Source organism: Dermacentor albipictus, chromosome 3, assembly GCF_038994185.2.
Source record: "Dermacentor albipictus isolate Rhodes 1998 colony chromosome 3, USDA_Dalb.pri_finalv2, whole genome shotgun sequence".
NCBI classification, from domain to species: domain Eukaryota; kingdom Metazoa; phylum Arthropoda; class Arachnida; order Ixodida; family Ixodidae; genus Dermacentor; species Dermacentor albipictus.
This window is the reverse complement of record NC_091823.1, coordinates 191334812-191356354: the sequence shown is the minus strand read 5'-3', so window position 1 is coordinate 191356354 and position 21543 is coordinate 191334812.

Sequence of the window (21543 nt, the reverse complement as noted above, 5' to 3'; positions counted from 1 at the left end):
AAATGGAAATTATATGGGAGTGCTTTAGGCCATTGACAAGTTTGATCCCTTTCTAGAGGAGCACATCAAGCGCTGCGGCAACAAAGGAAAAGGTGACTCATCGTATCTGTCAAAAACCATTTGTGATGAATTTATTGAGAATATGGCAAAGGCTGTCAAAGAACGTCTCACTGACGAAGTGAAACGCGCAAATTACTTCTCTTTAATGCTTGATTCGACTCTAGACCTTACTCACGTTGATCAGCTGTCAGTTGTTCTACGACACTGCTTAAATATGAAAGTTTACGAACACTTTCTTGGATTTGTTTAAATGGAATCGTATACCTGGTTGTATCTTTTCGATACCATAATGTCCCTCTTGACCACCAATGGCATCTCAATTGATGATTGTAGGGGCCAAGCTTATGATAACGCGAGTAATCTGTCAGGAAAATACAAGGCACTGCAAGCTCAAATCAAATACCTGAACGAATTGGCAGTCTACGTCCCGTGTGCTGGTCATTCACTGAACTTAGTTCGCGTGTGTAGCGGTGACAGTTGCCTTGAAGTAGTCAAATGTTTCACTGTAATTCAGAGACTGTATGTGTTCTTGGCTGTCTAACCTAAGCGATGGAGGTATCTTTTGAACAGCATGGGCCGAACTGGCCAGCAGCTTGTTTTGAAAAGTCTCTCTGAGGCCTGGTGCTCAAGACACGTTGAATCGTGTAAGGTCTTTCTCAAAAATTTCAATGCAGTCTTGTGTTGTCTTGAAGCTATATCAAAGAACAAGGAAGCAAATGGTGACACTAGGAACGAAGCGCACTCTCTCTTCAAGAAAATGACAAAACTAGAGACTGCATTCATTGTGATTTTCTGGAGTGAAATCTTGGAGCGCTTTGACAAAACGAGCGTAGCACTTCAGAAACCAAGCCTAGACATTTGAACTGCTGTAGACCTGCGGAGCTCTCTAGAAGGCTTTGTCAATTCTTAGCGACCTCTCTTTGATACCTTCGAAGAGAGAGCACTCACGCTAAGTATCAATCAATGTTATCAGGATGAGGGCAAACGCATCGTTTTGAGTAAGCACCCGGACGGAAAAAGCGATAGTGCGCTACAAGATAGAAATAATTTTATCGTAGAGACCTACAATGTTGTACTTGACAGTCTAGGCTCTGCTTTGCGAGTGTGAAAGGCTGCCAACACTGAACTCTGCGAAAGGTTCGGATTCTTGAAATTGCTGACAGAAGTTGGGAGCGGGGCGTCCCTGGCACAGCAGGCTGAGAAGTTGGTGAAAACCTACAAAAATGATTTGGAGCCAGCATTTTCTGCTGAAATCGTTCAGTTTGCGAACTTTCTGCACAAGTCTGTGTGCCAGGACATGAGTCCCCTGGGAATTCTTCTTGCCAACAGGTTGATCAGTGGCCTGTGTTCCTGCTCGTCCTTGGATCCTGCGTCGTCTGTGGCCACCGTGGTTTCATTTCCACTTGCGCTTGCACTCGCTGCGAGTGCTTTCAAGCGTCTGAGCCCTGTACTGCCTGCTGAGTCTGCGCGGACTGCACGTGACTTCAACGAGGACCATATAAGGACACACACAACGGCACTGATTCAATTTGGCGGCAGCAGTTGCGGCGGCATGTCCTCCTTCTAAGAAAATTCTTCTTGCCAACAGGTTGATCAGTGGCCTGTGTTCCTGCTCGTCCTTGGATCCTGCGTCGTCTGTGGCCACCGTGGTTTCATTTCCACGTGCGCTTGCACTCGCTGCGAGTGCTTTCAAGCGTCTGAGCCCTGTACTGCCTGCTGAGTCTGCGCGGACTGCACGTGACTTCAACGAGGACCATATAAGGACGCACACAACGGCACTGATTCAATTTGGCGGCAGCAGTTGCGGCGGCATGTCCTCCTTCTAAGAAAATTCTTCTTGCCAACAGGTTGGTTTATTACTTATGTACACTATCTAAAAATTAATTCTGCCGCAACTGCTGCCAAAAGTTCTTGTTTTACTGTTCGTAGTGTATATGCTTCACTATGCCTACCACAGCGGAACTGGCGAAAAAAACTGCATCTCTTGAAGCAGTGCTGAACGAGAAGTTGGATACACTGATCGATGATTTAGTATCACGAATTAACATCAAGCTACAGAATGTAGGACTAGGTGAGCACGCTTCCCTCTGTGAAAGTGTTCAGTTCATGAACAAGGAACTAGACACAATAAAACTAAAACAGGATGAACTCATAACCTCAAAAAAGGCGCTCTTATCGCGTAACGAAGCGCTCGAAAGAAAAGTGGCCGATTTAGAGCAATATTCGAGAATGAATGATGTGTAAATTAAGGGAATCCCTACATCGCAGGGTGAAGACTGCGGAGTCATTCTGAAGCGAATTGGCGATGCTATCGAGTACCCTCTCTTACCCGCTGATATCGATACGGCTCACCGTGTTGCCTCTAAATCAAATGAGAAGAACATCATTGCTCGCTTCTGCTCACGGGATAAGAAAAACGAGTTCATCAGGAAGGCAAGAAGAGCTAGGGTTCGCACAGAGCACATTGCTTTCACAGGTGGCACTAGCACGCCTGTGTATGTAAATGACCACTTGACCATTGATAACAAGAAGATGTTCTCGAAGGCGCTGGCACTCAAAAAAGAAAATAAGTGGAAATACTTATGGACAGAAAACTGCCAGATAAAAGCCCGCGAAACTGATGATAGCAGGGTCTATCGCATTTTCACTGAGTCCGACCTTCGAATCTTCACGTGATTCACTGTAAATATTTTTTTTTCATTTTTTTCCATGGCCTTGCTCTGCCCCGTTGACGTAAAATCTTGTCTTACCGCAAATAAACGATCACTCATTCACTTCAATGCTCGTAGCCTTCGTAAGAACATAGATGGAATTAACAACTTCATTGCCTCACTTGACCATGTCTTCACTTTTATCTGCATATCGGAGACTTGGCTTTCTGATTCCGACAACAACATGAGCGGTTTTCCGTCTTATCAACCCGAGTATTATCATCGTCCAACTAACAGTCATGGTGGCGCCGCCATTTTTGTTTCACAAGCTGTTACCTACGCTCGCAGATTTGATCTGGCAGTTAACGTGAATCATTGTGACTCAGTGTGGATAGAAGTCGACCGGTCATTCCTTAATACCAACAAAAACTTGATCCTTGGTTGCATTTATCGCTCACCGTCATCTTCCCTTAACGATTTCTTGCTTTCTTTTGATGCAGTATTGTCCAAGCTAGCTTTTGAAAATAAGGATGTGGTGATTGTAGGTGATATTAATATTAACTTACTTGACACTGAAGCTACCTCGTACACAACTTACACAGATTGTTTTGCTGGATTCGGTTTTGAATCGCTCATTGACTGCCCAACTAGGGTAGCCCCTCATGGGAGCAGTACACTTATTGATCACGTGTTATCTAACATATCACCATCGCCTTGCTCCGGGGTTATTAATACTGACATAACCGATCATTTTCCTGTTTTTCTTACATTTAACAATGAAATACATGAGAACGATAATAGCTACTTTACCTCCGTATTTAGTGCAGATACCTTTATTGAAGCCCTCAGTGAAACTGACTGGTCGCCAAATAATTCTATGTCTGATCCCGAAGAAGCACTAAAGAAATTCTGCACTTTATTTTTATCGGCCGTTTCGACTAACACACGCACTGTAAAATGTGGGAAAAAGTATAAATATCCTCGCAACCCATGGATGACGGACGGTCTTCTAGAAAGTTTAAGAAAGAAGGAAAACATGTACAAGAAAACTAAACATCAGCCCTTTAATACTAGACTAGCTAGGCGCTATAGTAGATACTGTAAATTACTGAATGTTTTACTGAAATAGGCGAAGAAAAAGTACTACGAAAATAAATTTGATCAGAATAAAGATAACCCCAAAAAGCAATGGCAGTTATTGAACACTTTCCTTAACAAATCGCCTATTAATGCCTCTATAACCAAAATAATTACGAAGGTCTCACTCTTTCTGACCCCAACGAAATTGCTAATGCTTTTTCGGACTATTTTCTTCTGTTTACACTAATAACAACATACATGCGCAGTTGCATAATACTTTGAGCCGTACGACACAATCATTCTTCTTGTTACCAGCTACACCAAATGAAGTGCGCTCGACGATTGCTAACCTTAACAATACAGGGCCTGGCTTAGACAATATTTGTGTCAGGCATTTAAAACTGGTAGCGCATTTAGTTTGCGACACGCTCTGTAACATTCTTAACCTTATGTTTAAAGAAGGTGCATTTCCTTCATTTTTAAAAAATGCCAAGATTATTCCTGTTTTTAAGAAAGGCGACAAACACACAGTTAATAATTACCGACCAATTGCAATTCTGTCCTGCCTTAGTAAACTCATTGAGAAATTATTTGTTAAACGTCTTAATAACTACTTAACAAAGGTTAAATTGCTAAAGAACAATCAATTTGGTTTCCGCCCAGGAAGTTCCACGAATCTAGCTGTTCTATCTCTAACTGACTACATAAAAAAATGTATTGATTCGGGAAACTTAGTCGGATCTGTATTTTTAGACTTCAGTAAAGCTTATGACACGGTTAACCATCAAGTCCTGTTTAATAAACTTGACTCTTATGGTATAACCGGTCCTGCGCTAACATTCTTAAAAAATTATTTACTTGACCGGCCGTACACAGTACATGCAGCAAATACTTTCTCAGTAACAAAATGTATTAACCAAGGTGTACCACAGGGATCAATTCTGGGCCCTTTGCTTTTCCTTTTATATATTAATGATCTGCCGGATTCTCTTAACTCCACCAACTGCGTTCATTGCATTTTATATGCAGATGACACAACCATATCTTCATCTGACAAATCTGTTACTACTCTTACTTCTAAATTAAATATTGCATTAAGTAACATTATAAAATGGTGTAGTAACAATTACTTAGTTCTTAATCCTGTAAAAACTAAATTTATGTTATTCAAAAGTGCTCAAAGGGCCTTAACTTCTATTCCTGAAGTAGAGCTTGGAATTCATTCAATTCCCGTTAGCACCGATGTCACTTTTCTTGGCATACATCTTGACCCTAACCTTACATTTCGCTCTCACTTCCAACATCTCAAGCACAAGACTGCGTTTGGTATACGTGCATTAATCAAAGCTCGCCCTTTTTTTTTCTCGTGAGGCTCTGCTAGCGTTGTATTATGCGTTCATTCATAGTCACATTATTTACGGCATTGTTTCATGGGGCAACACGTACGCTTGTCACTTATAATCAATTCAACATATCCAAAATAATCAGTCAATACCCATTATCACTTCTAGCTCCATGCAATCTAATGCCTCTTTGTTACTGCGAGCGTATAATATCTTGCCTATTATTGATTTGTTCCAGCTTAACATACTCGTCTTACTCCACAGGTTGCTTCATAATAACCTTACGTTTCCGTTCATTGCAACTGACCTTTTGCAGAATAAAAATATGACCAGATTTGCGGCTAACAACAATTTCTTATTACCCATGGCTCATACCAATTACGGCAAAAAAACATCTTCCTTCGCTGCAATTTCTCTTTGGAATGAATTACCATCAACCATAAAATCCTGCACTTCTCTTGCAATTTTTAAAACTCACCTTAAGCATCATTTCCTGCGATAACTTAACTACGATCTGGCGATGTACCTTTGACTTTTATCTCACATGTCATTTCTTGTATTTTACCCATGCTTTTTTCCGACTTTCTTTTATAACGTGCTTTTCCTGTTTGATTGTAAATGACATGTCTAATGATGTATTTGATCTGTAGATGTTGTTTTATAATACGCTAATTTGCTGTCTATTGATATCGCCATCAATGTTGTTTTTATTAACCGAGGGTCCCACTACAGTTCTTTGACTTTGGGACCCTCGTCTGTATATTCGTCATGTAATTACTTCTGTTTTGGAACCAATAAATCTGAATCTGAATCTGAAAATAATGAAGTTGCTGCACGAAAGAAAGCTTATTGATATGTTTTCGAACCTTTCTATTGCTTTGCGAATGTACTTAGGCATACCCGTGGCAAACTGTGAGACCGAGCGATTGTTTTCCAAGTTGTCCATGATAAAAAATTGCCTTCGTTCGAGCCTCATTGAAGACAAGGTGAACTCGCTTGCTATCCTGTCCATTGAAAGTGACCTCCTCCAGATCTATCCTTCGAACAGACTATATCTGATTTCGCCAAAGCGAAGGCGCGAAAGATGCCATTTTAAAGGAGGACTGCTTGCGCTATGCATGAATAGTTCGGATAAGTTCGTTGTGTCGCCTCCCAGCCTCCACGTTGCCAATGAAACGCTGAGCAGTGTAATTCAAGATATGGAAATCTTCGTCGTTCGTGTCTTGTGCGTTCTAGTGATATTTATTGTGCTTATAAAGAACTGTATTTTTGTTGTTTTTGATAGTGCCACGTTTATTTGGTGTCGTCCTTGCTTGTCTTACCTTTAACGACAATATGTTCAAATAATGTTTTGTAATTACACTTGGTAATTTTCATCTGCATTCTAGTTCATTTTTATGGTGTTTGTATTGCCGTAAGTATTGTATATATATATTACATATTTGTCGAGTAACGTGTACAATGATTACTTAAATCTGATGCTTGAATTTTAATAAAGGATGTTTTGGATACAACCATGCGTCGCCTCAAGGGAAGAAACTTACCCCCGTATGCAGAGATGCAACTTAAGTCGAAGCACATGCTTGACTTGATTTAGATGACGCCTGGCTTTAACGTGCCCAAAGACGCTCACTGCGTTCCCTTCGGCGCGTTCCCGATAGGCGTCACTCGGATCAAGTCAAGCATGTGCTTCGACTTAAGTTGCATTTCTGCATACGGGGGTTAGTGATGCAAACCAAGCCTAACTTCAGAAGAATCGACATCTGAGCTGTGTTGTCTTTTCTACGTTCTTGTTCGTCTCGAGTGGGCTAAATTTTTCGTTAAAGACACTTTTGCTGAAAACAGAATGCAGAATAATCAATGTGAAGATATGTGTTGGTGTTTAAAACAGCACGCCTTTGAAGCAAGTTTTGTTGTTTTCCTTATAATAATAACAATAATAATGATCCCGTTGATCGGACTTCGTTCTTATTATTTTGATGGAATTAAAATGAAGCATGGCATATTTCTAGTAGTGCAGCAGGTGACAGGGGGCGTATAAAGAGAGCGTATAAAGAGGCCACCCTTTAGCTTCTCAGTGACACGGACCGATGGCACCGCAACGGTGTGAATCGCTCAAAACTCTCTTCCTCTTACCGGACAGTTACTCGGTCTCCTGCGAACTGTGAGCTACCGAAAACGTATTGTGGTCAGAGCTACTACGCATGTTCGCCGCGGTATCTACAATCATGGAAGCGGCAATCTTGTCTTGGCAGCGTTCGCCGGGCTGCCAGGTCACTGTACGTCAGCGTGCGTAGAGGACTACGCGAATGTCCTGTGTGGAGCGACACCATTCAGAGAGCGTATAAAGAGGCCACCCTTTGGCTTCTCGGTGACAGTGCTCGGTGGCACCGTAACGGTGTGAATCGCTCTAAACCCTCTTCATACGGGGCAGTTACTCTGTCTCCTGCTTACTGCGATCTACCCGAAACATCTTGTCAGAACTACTACGCATGTTCACCGCAGCATCTACAATCAGGTAACCGGCAATCTCCTCTTGGCACCGTTCGCCGGGCTGCCAGGTCGCTGTACGTCAGCGTGCACATAGGGCTACGCGAATAGCCTGGGTGGAGCGACACCCTTCAGAGAGCGTATAAAGAGGCCACCCTTTAGCTTCTCAGTGACATGGACCGATGGCACCGCAACGGTGTGAATCGCTCAAAACTCTCTTCCTCTTACCGGACAGTTACTCGGTCTCCTGCGAACTGTGAGCTACCGAAAACATATTGTGGCCAGAGCTACTACGCATGTTCGCCGCGACATCTACAATCAGGTAACCGGCAATCTCGTCTTGGCACCGCTCGCTGGGCGGCCAGGTCACTGTAAGTCAGCTGGCGCAGAGCACTACGGGAATGCCCTGTGTAAAGCGACACCTTTCATGGAGCCTATAAAAAAGCCACCCTTTAGTTTCTGGCTGATAGGGCATAATGGCACCGTAACAATGTGAATCGCTCAAAACCCTCTTATTCATGCCCTGAAGATGAGAAAATGCTTTGGCAAACATTTTCGCTCAAGCGACCCCTTCTTGCTGGTGCTGCCGTTCCAGCACCCGAGTTGTTTGTTACAGCTTAGAAAATTGTTACTTCTGGGAGGTGATATTAGATCGAACCATGGCCCGGATCTTACTCAGGTTTCAAAGCAGCTGAAGGAAATGGCCAGTGATATTAAGGATACTAAAGAGAAGCGGCTAGCGGAAATCAAAAAGATAATAGATGCTCTTTGAAACCTGGATTAGAAGAATAATTATTGCCACAGCTGGGCAACAGCTTGACCGCATTGCCAGTGTAATGCAGATGCCTGAAATAAAAGTAGAGGAATTAGAACATTACAGCGGACTATCTAACCAATGCCTCCTGTACTAGATGCCAGCCGCGTTGCTCGCTTTCCCATTGCGGTGGCGGTTCTCTTAGTTGAAGTTAGTTCAGCATGAATTCCGGGAGGCGGCGCTCGTTACCTTTCCAACTTCCGACGGATTTGGCAGCGGTGGCTGAATGCTCCGCGGGTATATGCGCGGGCGTCTGTTAGCGAGCGTTATCGCGGGCCTCCGAGATGGCAACAGACGCCAGAATAATCTGGGAGGCCGCAGCACGTGATCTAGGTTGCAGACGTCCACCACAAGCGGCGCTCGTTGTCTTTTCGCGGAGGAGAGAAAAGGGAGAGGGCCAGGAACCAAGTTTACGGACAACGCGGCTGGCATCTAGTAAAGGAAGCATTGATCTAACCTAATAATTTACGGAATAACTGAAACAAAATGGGAAAATTCAGAAATTTTGAAAATTACCGATAAAAAAGACATTTTTAACTGCATGTCAGAAGTCGGCAATGTACAGTCTACCACAAAAGTTTATGGGATGCCGGATCTGCCACGAAGATGAATTTTCGCGAAGTGCGGTCATACAGCCTCGAATTAAATATTCCATCATGTAGTAGCGTTCGCCACCTACAGAGTGCTTCATTATGTATTAAAGGGAAAGATCAGACATCCGCCCGTTCGTAGCAATGGTTACAAAAGAAACCAATACGGGTTTCTTGAAAGAAAAGTCCCACAGTTGAAGAAAAATTCGTTCTGCTCCGGGACTCCGACCCGGGACCACCGCCTTTCCGGGGCAGCCGCTCTACCATCTGAGCTAACCAGCCGGCTAGCAGATGGCAGGGGGAGGTTGAATTTGTCGACAACACGAAGCAAAGGCAAGTGTTTGACGTAGTAGTTATGCGGAAACCCGCAAGGTCGAGAAAAGTAATTAATAAAGGGAGGAATCAGACATCCACCCATTCGTAGCAAGGCCTACAAAGATGAACGATGCGGGTTGCTTGAATGAAAAGCCCCACACTCGACGGAAAATTCGTCCTGGTCCGGGACTCGAACCCGGTATCACCGCCTTTCCTGGGCAGCCGTTCTACCATCGGAAGCAATCAGGCGGCTAGCAGATGGCAGGGCGAAGTCGAATTGGTCGACAGCACGAAGCATGCGTATAATTTTTTTCCCTTCATTAATTACTTCTCGCCATTTTGCGGGTTTCCGCAGAACTACTACGTCAGTGATTTATTAAATACGAAGTGTCATGTCTTAACAGTGCAGAAATTCACATTCAAGTGCATTTCGTAAACCTTTGCTGTTGACTGTACGTAAAGAGCGCATTGACAGATTAGGCAAGTCGGTAACAAACAAAAGCAGCCTGGTTATCGCAAGGCTTTTGTACTCGCGAAATAACTCCGTTATTCTTAGAAAGGGATGCAAGAAGAAAAACACAAATATTTCAATCCGTGTATATTTTTTGGCGGGTTCGGGGCGTCAGACGAAAATTGTAGGCAAGTGCTAAGACAAATCGGGATAAACGCAAGAAAGTTACCTTATTCTTCGATAAGATGTACTCTGACAAGGTAGCTTATGTGCGGGACGAAGAAAAATGATCAAGTACCTGTTGAAAAAAAAGAAAGGAAGGGGAAGACGAAATGGCCCTATAACAAGAAGTCATGCGCATGTGCACACTTAGGTCGGCAAGGCCAAAATGTCCAAAATAGTAAAAGTAGCGTTCCGGGCTCCGTGTAGCATGAAATTCGGTGCTGGAGCCTTCCGATTCGTTAGTGAGTGAAAGTTTCCGATACACGTGCTGGTGTATACGTATATGTAACGCCGCATCGGAGGAGTGTGAAAGAGAAAGAAGCGGCGCGAAGTTTTTGGATGATCGGCTGTTTCAGACCGTACCGTGTGTTCTTTATACCCTTTTCACTGTAAATATATCTATTCTAAATCGGTAACTAGTGATGGAAGTGCTGGGTACTGGACGCCCTGGACAACCCAGTCCTACAAGATCCACTGTGAGTGGACTACAACCAGGGCCAACAAGCATGGCCGACGCCCGAGCAGGCCGGTCAACAAGCACCTTCTAAGAAGGCATCGTTCAAGCCAGCCAGAGTCCAAGGCAATCTAGCTACTGGACGCCGGAACCATCCATACTATAAGGTAAAATAGATGAAGACATGGAGGACTGGCGGAGAATTTACGACAGAGTAGGCCGGCATAACGGGTGGCGTGTGTCAGCGCAGCTTGTGAACGTTGCATTTTTTCTCGCCGGTATCGCGCTGCTTTGGTTTGACAATCATGGACGCGTGCTGAGCACTTGGGAACTTTTGTACAAGGATTGAAAGCCTGCTTTGGCGACTGTAATTCTGTGGTATCAAACGTCACTTACAGTGCATACATAGACGAGGGACAAAACAAGGACGACGAACACAAGCGCTGTCTTCGTCGTCCTTTTCTTGTACCTGGTCTATGTATGCGCTGTAGGTGACGTTTCATACCATAGAATACCAACTAGCCCATACCCAAACCTTGCTTCAGTCTAATTCCAAACGGAAGAAAGCGCAACACACCTCTTCACGCAAAGCCCGATTTCCTGGTGAAACGTGTACAAGGTATATCGAAGAAATATTGAAGCTATGCGGAATTGTAAACGCGAATATGTCGGATGAAGACAAAGTATAACATCTGCAAAGGCATCGCTGAAGACGTCCACGATTTTAATAACGAAAGAAAACCTGGACACTCCGTCCGAATTCAGGCATCAATGTCGCACGGCCGAAGCTCTGAAGACCCAAAGGATTAATAGACTAATAGGACCCCAAGGTGTTAATAGACTTATATGCTCGTGCAACTTTAGTTTGTATTACTTAGTTCTATGTATTTGCGCTGACGTATGTAACCCTTTAGCACATGCAGTTTTTTGTTGTTGTTTGCGTGTTCACTTATGTATTATGCAAATTATGTACTAATGTATTCCCACCCCTTATGTAATACCCCTATCCAGGGGTCTTTAAGGTAATAAAATGAAATGAAATGAAATGGATCTTACCGAAGTTGGAGCGCTTGGACAATGTCACCAGAGTTGCAAATATGGACGTCGCTCCCTGCGTTGATATCGCCTTGATCGTGCGTCAAGTGGTTCAAAAAGAGCTAGCATGACTTCAGGGAGTAGACGCCGGTTATCAGTCCGCATGTGACGAGTGCATTTCCTAACCACCATCCTGGTCGCAAGAGCACCGCATCGAGCACCGACCGCCTTCTGAAGAACCACAAATAAATAACACAAGCTTTCGGTCTCTGCCGGCGAATCTCTGTCGCCACCACTTCTCACCACCCCGTCGTGACAATACAGAGTACTACCCAACACCACGACGTGCTCCTGCTGAATACCCGATGCCACGACATGCTCCCACGGAATCATATCTGGCGCCACGTGTACCTGCTCCATTTAGCTTCAACCGCGACCTACCCGCCCGCTACGCCTGCGGTTCCCCAGGACATGTTACGCGCTTTTGTCGCTGGCGCCAGCAGCGAGAGCCACGTTTTTCAGCGTATACAACTAGTTCCAATGAAGACTCACCTGCGCTATTTGGAGTCCATCCTCTGCGGCAACAGTGATCGTACCAATGGAGGATCGGCCGATGGAGGTGCTGTAGCGGGACAGTAAGACTGGCCACTTGCACCTCTGTTGTTTGCTGAAGAACCAGTTGTGTGTAGCGGGATAGTAAGACTCGCCACTTGCTCCGTCTGTTGTTTGCTGAAGAACAAGTTGTGTTTGTGTGTGTGTGTGTGTGTGTGTGTGTGTGTGTGTGTGTGTGTGTGTGTGTGTGTGTGTGTGTGTGTGTGTGTGTGTGTGTGTGTGTGTGTAAATGCAAGTGATCTTGTCGATACGGGTGCCGCTATTTCTCTTATGAGCCTACGCTTCAAACATCGCTTCGAACAAAAAGTTATGTTCGCGTGGGATCGCAAAGAAAGTTGTAGTGCAATTGGAGGTGAAATGTTGCGCCCTGTTGGTGTTTGTTCGGTTTTAGTTGCGATCTGAGGACGGAGCATTAGAGCCGAGTTCACTGTATTGGTCCACGCAACTTATGATCTTATTTTAGGCATAGATTTCCTACGTGAATTCAGCGCTACACTTGACTGTGGGAGTGGAGAGATTTTATTAAGGAACACGTTGCCAATCGCCATACTTGATGATTTGCGGACCGATGAAGCCGACGTGTTTAAGCTGCCTGAAGATGTGTTACGGCCTCGTCGGACAGCCATGTTTGTTCCCGGGAGTTCTTCACATGTCCGGGTGGGATCATACAGCTCTCTTCTCGAGCCAGATCGTAACAATGCGATTAAGAAGAATGTGTTGGTCCCTCGATCTATTCTTCAAGCCATCGACGGGCGCGCTTTCTTGTGGACAGTGAACGCTGCTACAGAGTCTGCTGCCCTGCCAGTCAGACTTAAATGGGCAACATTCGAGGATTGATTCACGAAAAGTTGCAGCGTCTTCAGACATCAGTCGACCATTGCGCAAGCATTCGAATCACTTGCGGAAGTATGATGAGCAAGTCGTTGTCGTCTTCGGAGCAGGACGTACTCCAAAAAGTGCTCTCTTGCTTTATGTCAGTATTTGATTTTATTCAACGCGAGCATTCACGGATGTTGCCGGAATCCTGCGTGCACCACCGTATCAACGAAGGGCAAGTGACTCCGATACGTCAGAAACCCTATCGCGTATCTCCCGCTGGAAAAAAATGTGATCGCAGAACCGGTCGACGACATGCTACAGAAAGGCGTTATTCAAGAGTCTTGCAGTCCTTCGGCAGCTCCTGATATACTAGTAAAAAAGACAGACAGCTCGTGGATCGGCTACCGCTGCCTAAATGCCGTCACAAAGAAAGACGCGCATCCCTTACCACGCATTGACTGTGCTGTTGACTGCCTCCACTTGGCATCGTACTTTTCGACGGTTCATTGGTTGACCTCCGGTCCGGGTGGTGGCAGATACCGATGCACCCGTCTGACAACAAAAAAAGACCGATTTTGTTGGGCTTGACGGATTCTATGAGTTCAACATCATTCCGTTTGGCTTATGTAATGCCCCAGCAACGTGCCGGCGATTTATGGACTCCATCCTCCATGGTCTCAAATGGGAGGTTTGTATGTGTTGTTTAGATGACGTGATTATTTTCGGCTGGACTATCCAAAAGCACAACCAAAGTGGCTCGGCAAACTTTTATACTGCATTCAATAGGCTGGCCTCATTTTAAACTATTAAGAAGTGTCGTTCCGGTAAGCGTTAAGCCCTTGTGCTAGGATATCTCCTCGACAACGACGGTATATGGCCAGATTCCCAAAAGATTTCGGCTCATCGCAACTTTAAGCAGCCGAAGATAGTGAAAGGCATCATAAGTTTCATGGGCCTTTGTTCTTATCTTTTACAGGTTTATTAAAGACTTCCCCCAGCTTGCTTGTCCACGGATTGACCTGCTCCGCAAGGAAACTCCCTACACATGGTTCGCTCAGTGCGAGACTACTTTCCAGCAGCTGAAGTTTTTGCTCACCTCTGGGCCACTTTTCCGCCATTTCAATCCGCAGGCGCTCACCTAACTGCGCAGTGATGCAAGTGGTGTGGGCTTTGGTGCTGTACTCGTCGTGTTTCATGACGGACGCCAACACTTCGGTGCGTACGCAAGTTGTACTTTGAGGGAAACAGAGAGCAATCATACAGTCACGGAACTAGAATGTCTTGCTGTTTGCGCCATCCAGAAGTTCAGATCTTATTTGTATGGCCACCATTTCAAGATTGTCACCGACCATCATTCTCTCTGCAGGTTATTTGCACTGCGTGACCACGCTGGGCGGTTGGCTCGGTGGACCTTGCGTCTTCAAGACTACTTTTCCGTTGCTTATAAGAGCCGTCGGCGCCACACAGTTGCCGAGTGCTTGTCTCGTCCTCCTTCTCAGTTGGAGGGTACTGATGATGACGGTTTCGACGACTACTTAACTACAATCTCATCGGACTTTCGTGACTTCCCGGTCTTCAAGAACGAACAACAGCGCGACCCTTCACTAAAGCCGATTATTTAAGCGACCCACAGATCTGAATCAGCTACGTCATTTGTGATTGGTGACAGTTTGGTTCACCACAATAATTATTCAAACAACGGTGCTCAACTGCTGCTCGTCGTCCCAAAATGCCTCCACCTTGCTGTGCGTCGGGTGGTGCCCGAGGACCTTACATCCGGTCACCTTGGATTCGCTAGAACGCTCCACCACCCCTGACATCGTTTCTATTAGCCTCAATCGGGGAAGATAACCAAGGAGCATGTCGCCAGCTGTGACGTCTGCCAACGCCACAAACAACCAACGGCAACTCCTGCAGAAACTCTGCAACTGGTTAGACCACCGACTTCACCTTTTTAGAAAGTGGGTATACAGTTACTCGCTCCCTTCCCCAAGTGTTCCCACGGCTACCACTGTATATACGTGTGCGTGAATTATTTAACACGTGATATTAAAACAAGTGCACTTGTCTCAGCTACAGCATCCGATATTTTGGGGTTTCTTCTGTATTCGAGTATCCATTGCCGCGGATCTCCTCGGGTGGTGATAAGTAATCGCAGCCGGCAGTTCACCGCTGACGTCGTGGAAGAGTTGCCATGCCTTTGTGCAACTCAATATCGTCATTCCATGCCTCACCATCCGCAAACCAACGGTCTAACCAAGCGCACTATCTTACCCTCATCAACATTCTTTCAATGTATGTTTCAGTGGATCATAAGAACTGTGATGCCTATGCCTTCACCTGTGCTGGATCACATATGCCTTCAACACAGCCAAGCATGAAGCCATATGATATGCATCTTTCTTTCTCCTTTACACTCGCCATCCTCAAAGCTTTCTCGACAGAATACTTCCTGTTTCACCTAATGACGATGCTTCTGTCACGCAGATACTGTATAGTGCAGAATGAGCACGTCGACTTCTACGGCTGAGAACCCTATCGTCGCATGTTCATGCTAAGGCTCACTACGACTCACAACATCTGCCCATCAGATTCGCCACCAGGGACTTCGTGTGGCTGTGGACACCGGTTCTGAAAAAGGGCATTTGCCAAACGCTTCTCGACAATATACGGGCCCGTTAGTCATGAATGCTTGAGTGAAGTGGCCTATGTTATCGCTAAAGTGACTGCTGATAACTGCCGTTCACGCAAGACGGAAGCCGCGCAAGTCGCAGGATTGAAACCGTACCATCAATGCGCACACTGATTCGCTCGGTGAGCTTCGTCTGCCCCGGAGGAACGTGTAACGCCACATCGGAGGAGTGTGGAAGAGAAAGAAGAAGCGGCACGATGTTTTGGGGTGATGGGCTCTTTCGGACTGTCCCATGTCTTCTCTACCCGTTTCACCATAAATGAATCTATTCTATATCCGTAACAATATGTATATGGCATTGCAGCTATCCACTCTCGACGACTCGGCCTTCGACGCAGCACAGGATGGAAGAACCCCCTGTCTCATCGCCTTTTGGGTGAGAGAAGCGACGAGTTCCACCGTTATTCTGCCCCCTTCTCGTTTTTAAGTGCGGCCAGATGTCGTCGAAACGCCTCGTTTTCCTAGCCGAGTTCACGGCCGCCTGCTTACGTGAGATTCCCTGAACTACGAGGTCAGAACCATTTAGGAATCATTATATATTGTGTTTCCCATCGGTATCAGCAAAATACACTTTTCGCCGATAAATCAAGGAAGTTTATAGGCATGAAAGTTTAGGAAATGAGCTGCAGTAACTTCCGAGGTACTATGCCGAGGCGTGCCTACTTAGACGGCCCCCTTCATTCATTCATTCATTCATTCATTCACTCATTCATTCATTCATTCATTCATTCATTCATTCATTCATTCATTCATTCATTCATTCATTCATTCATTATATACAATTTATTTAACAATATGCAAAACCATTACTGGACCTATAGCCATTGGCTATTCCCGGGTCCATAGTCAACTTAGGGTATAAAACGCAGCACGCGAAAAAAAAAACCTGCAGACATAATAGTAATAATAACATACATATCTCAGACATGAAGGTAAATATAAACTCAGTGTTATTTTATCCTTCACGCGCGCGAACAAGCAAAACATTCATAATACATAACTATGAAATTGACATCACAACTTCAGAAATTTACATGCAGAACTTCGGCAGGAATGTAAATATAAAGAAGTGTACATTTATGGACAGTATTTTTCAAAAAACTATTTTCTCAGAGCAGACCTAATGTTACGGGCTCCTTTTAAGTGTTTTTTCTTGTATTGTCGAAGCTAGTGCATCGTGCACGTTATTATTAGTACTATTCTTAACGCGAGTAGCGTTATGGACTCCGTATAGCAGAAAGTCCGTTGCTAAAGTCTTTCAGAAGTGTAGCCAGTTTTTAGACATGTAAGATCCTCTGGGCTGAAAGTTTCCACCTTAAGACAGCCTCACAGCCTGCAAGGTTACCTGACCGAGCTAATTTGTATGCCCGGATGTCTTGGAAGATGTCTTAGAAGGCACATGACAACCTAAGATGTATGCATTGAAAGATAAGCAGTGTAATACCATCAACAATTTTGAAGATATAGTAAGAGCAGCAGAAGAATTCTGTACTGACATGTACAATACCTACATTGAAGGAAGGTATGAACAGGTTAGACAGGCTCCTTCAACTTGCGATGAAGTTAGAAGGGCATTGGAAGACATGAAACGAGAAAGGTTGGCAGGGGAAGATGGGATAACAGTCGATTTAATCAAAGATTGATGAGACATCATGCTTGGAAAGCTTGCGGCCCTTTATACGAAATGTGGCACAACTTCAAGGGTCCCCGAGAACCGGTGAAATGCCAACATTATACTAATCCACAAAATGTAGATCTTAAAGTATTGAAAAAGTATGAGCCTATTAGCTTATTTCCAGTATTCCAGAATATAACCAGCAAGATAATTTCCAAATAAATAATGGTAACACTTGACTCAGTAAACCAAGGGAAGCGGGTGGCTTCAGGAAGGGATACTGTACAATGGATCACGTCTATGTAATCAATCAGGTAATCGAGAAATCTGCAGAGAACGATCAGCCTCTCTATACATGACTTTCATAAATTACAAAAGGCAGTTGATTCAGTAGAGATATCCGCAGTCAAAGAGGCATTACGCAATCAAGGGGTACATGAGGCTTACGCAAATATCTTGGAATGTAACTACAAAGATTCACAGCTACCGTACTTCTCCACAAATAAAGTAGAACGATACCTATAAAGAAAGGGGTCAAACAAGGAGACACAATCTCTCCAATGATATTCGCTGCGTGTTTGGAAGAAATATTCAAGCTATTAAACTGGGACGGCTTAGGAGTAAAGATCAACGACGAATATCTCAGCTGCCTTTGGTTTGCCGATGACATTGTCCGGTTCAGCAACACTGCAGACGAGTTACAACAAACGATTGAGGACCTTAACAGAGAGAGCGTAAGAGTGGCTGTGAGTATAATTCTGCAGAAGACAAAGATAATGATGAATAATTGGGCAAGGGAACAAGAATTCAGGATCGCCATTGAGCCTCTAGAGAAAGCAAAGGTATACGTTTACCTAGGGCACTTACAGGGGACCCTGATCACGAGAAGAAAATTTACAGAAGAATAAAATTGGGTTGGAGCGCATGCGGTAGAGGTACTCAGATATTTACTAGAAGCTTATCATTATCAATAAATAGGATGGCGTGCAATCAGTGCATTCTGTCAGAGCTAACATTTGGGGCAGAAACTTGGGGACTGACAAATAAGCTCGAAAACATGAGGAAGCTTTAGGTTGGGCGCTCCTATCTAAATACATGTAAAAGGAGAATTTGTTTTTCTCGGCAACCACTGCACCGAATTTGACGAGATTTGTTGCAATTAAAACACAAACTTAAAATCTAGTGACTGTTTATTGCGAATTTTTTAGGTCTTCACATTTCGAAGAAATACTGGCAAAAATCAGTAATTCTCAGAAAATGAACCTATCAAATTTACAGCTCTGTAACTGAGCAATGAAAAATAACATTATAATTATGTAATTTACATATAATAGTACATCTAAAGCAGACGAAATTGTTATGTTACACATGAGTCTAAAAAAATTTAGTAATATCGAAATATAGACTTTGCAAAACCCTTGTACACAACGTAATGAATTCACGTAAGATATGAATTGAAATATTGAATTTTCCCGCTTTGAATGATCTAATAGATGAAATTTACATAACCGCGATATCTTTTGCTGATGCAGAGTTATTTATTTGTAGACTTCGTGCTTCTATATTTTTTCGAAGTTTAACATTTGAAAATTTTTTAAACAATATGCATGCCCTAAGTTGAAATTACGTTGCCAACGGTCACTACAATTCAACTTTCTCTTTCAAATTCAACGAATTTCATCTATATAAGTCCAGGGACTACTTCAGAAACATAGGCCATGTAGGAGCTGGGCCTGAGTTAAGCTTCCTCTTAAGCGGGCGGGGGGGGGGGGCACTGCTCAAAGGGCGGTGGTAAGCGTAACATTAAGAGACAGGAAGAGAGGGGTGTGGATCACAGAGCAAACGGGCAAAAAGGGAACGAAATGGAACTGGGCAGGTCATGTAACGCCAATTTTAGACAACCGGTGGATCATTACGATTACAGAATGGGTACCTAGAGAAGGGAAAAGCGGTCGAGAATGGCAATAGACACGTTGCGGTGATGAAATTAAGAAATTCGCAAGCGCGAATTGGAATCGGTTGGCGCAGCACAGAGGTAATTGGAGGTCCGAGAGAGAGGCCCTCGTCCTGCAGTGGACTTAAATATAGGTTGATAATGATGATGATCACGATGATGAAGTGGCATTAAGGGGCCTGTAAATGAAATAGTGGGTGATAAAACTATTATCAGAAATCGGAATGAAAACACTGAACACTTTAACTACTAGTTTCATAGTGTTTCTTTTTTGGGGTGAAATGCCGCTAACTTTTCTGACTATACTGTTTTTGAGCCACATGAATTGAATTTCATTTCATGCAATGGTATTTTGTGAATGCGCCTAAACTTGAAGACAAAAAAATCGTGCGGCCCAGATAAACTCCCAAATGTGTTTCTTGAGCGTGACGCCGAGGTTATCGGTAGATTTCTTTTTTTATACTGTTTAGAGTTTCTTTGTTATCTGCTTGAGTGTCCAACAACTGGCGGAGAGCTCGAGTTGTGCCAATTTTTAAGAAGGGCGATCCCTTGTCTGTACGAAATTGTCACCCAATATTATTAACTTCGTCATGTTGCAAAATAATTGAGCATATCATCGCCAACCATATCACTTATATTTTAGGAAGAAATTCCATATTAAGATATTACCGCATGCCTTTACAAATGCTATTCATCTATGATACAACTGTTAACTGTAATTCATACATTTGCAAAAACCCTAGATAGTAAAGGTCGAATTGATGCTATATTTTAGATTTTAGTAAGGCATTCGACAGAGAAGTTAATTATAAACTGATCCAAAAGCTTAGAGATAATATTCTTACTAGCATTATAGTTTCTTGGATGCAGTTTATTATTCGGGTTGCGTGCAGTTCGTCTCAATTGAAAATAACAACTCGAGCTGCCTTCCCGCAACATCCGGTGTACACCAGGCTAGCGTCCTGCTGTTTCTACTATACATTGGCACTGTCCCCGTTCTAAAAAAAATTGTGGGGTTTCACGTGCCAAAACAACTTTCCGATAACGAGGAACGCCATAGTGGGGGACCCCGAAAATTTCGACCACCTGGGGTTCGCCGTTGCTAGACCAGGTACGTAAATTAGATTGCTTGCGGGTGACTGCGTCTTATATTGGGAAATATCTTCAGTACATGACCAGACCGAACTTAATCCAAGATTACACAATATACAAGAATGGTGCAAAAGGTCGAGCATGGCCCTCAACAAAGACCAAACAGTCTGCCTTCATTTTACTCGCAAAAAAGACCTTTAAATTATGAGTACACGTTGGCTGCATCACCGTTAAAATAAGTTGAAAATTATAAATACGTGGGCGTAACATTTTCTAATAACCTTTCATGGAATTTATATATTAGTAATAGCTGTTCTTCTACCTTCCGTAAACTTTGCATCTTAAAACACAAGCTGAGAAATTCATCTGTCAGCATTAATTTTTAAGTAATTTGGCTTTCATCAGACATAAACTAAAGTACGCTTGCATTACAAGGAATCCATACACTAAACATAACATTAAAATCATGGAGAGAATTCAGAAAAAAGATGTTCGTTTTAGTTATTCTCAGTTAAAGCGAACCCATTCCTGCACACAGCTAATGGCGGAAAATGACATTCCCCTCCTCGAGACACGGAGGCAGGTGCTTTGCTTGAATTTTCTACAGCAACTAATTAATCGGTAATCATCCTTAGAGCCGTCGGTATACTGACCCTTTTGTCCACAAGGCGCGCACGTCATGATCACACATATACATTGACTCCTCATTTCGCCAGGACAAATATATACAAATTTTCTTTCTTCGTCAGAATACTGTCTGAGTGGAAATCCCGACCTGCAATGTATTGAAACCTTCCTATTTAAGTACGTTACTCATATGAATTGTGTTATTATTATTTATTTGTATTGTACAGCATTTATATTTCTATATCATCATCATTTATTATTCCCGTAAGGGTCCCTTCGGGGACATTACATAAAGGGGGGGCGGGTTCAGCGATGTGAAAGTGCCATACATCAGCTCAAAAGAAAAAATGCAAACAAAGGCAACAGAAATATAAATAATAAACTGTAAAAAACATCAGGTAAAAACAGAACAATGAAAATATCTCAAAGTGAGTAGCAATAAATTAAAAGAAAAGTGTACACGTAAATGTGAAACATGCTAAACATCAGTGGCAAAAAAGAAGAGAAGGAAAAATAGGCGATGACACAAGCGAGTCGGATTGCTGGGAGAGGGAACGTGAGGAAAAGTGGCTATTTTGGGTTGAAATGGTCTGATAGTAACTGTCTAAATTTGGAGGGATTTGACTC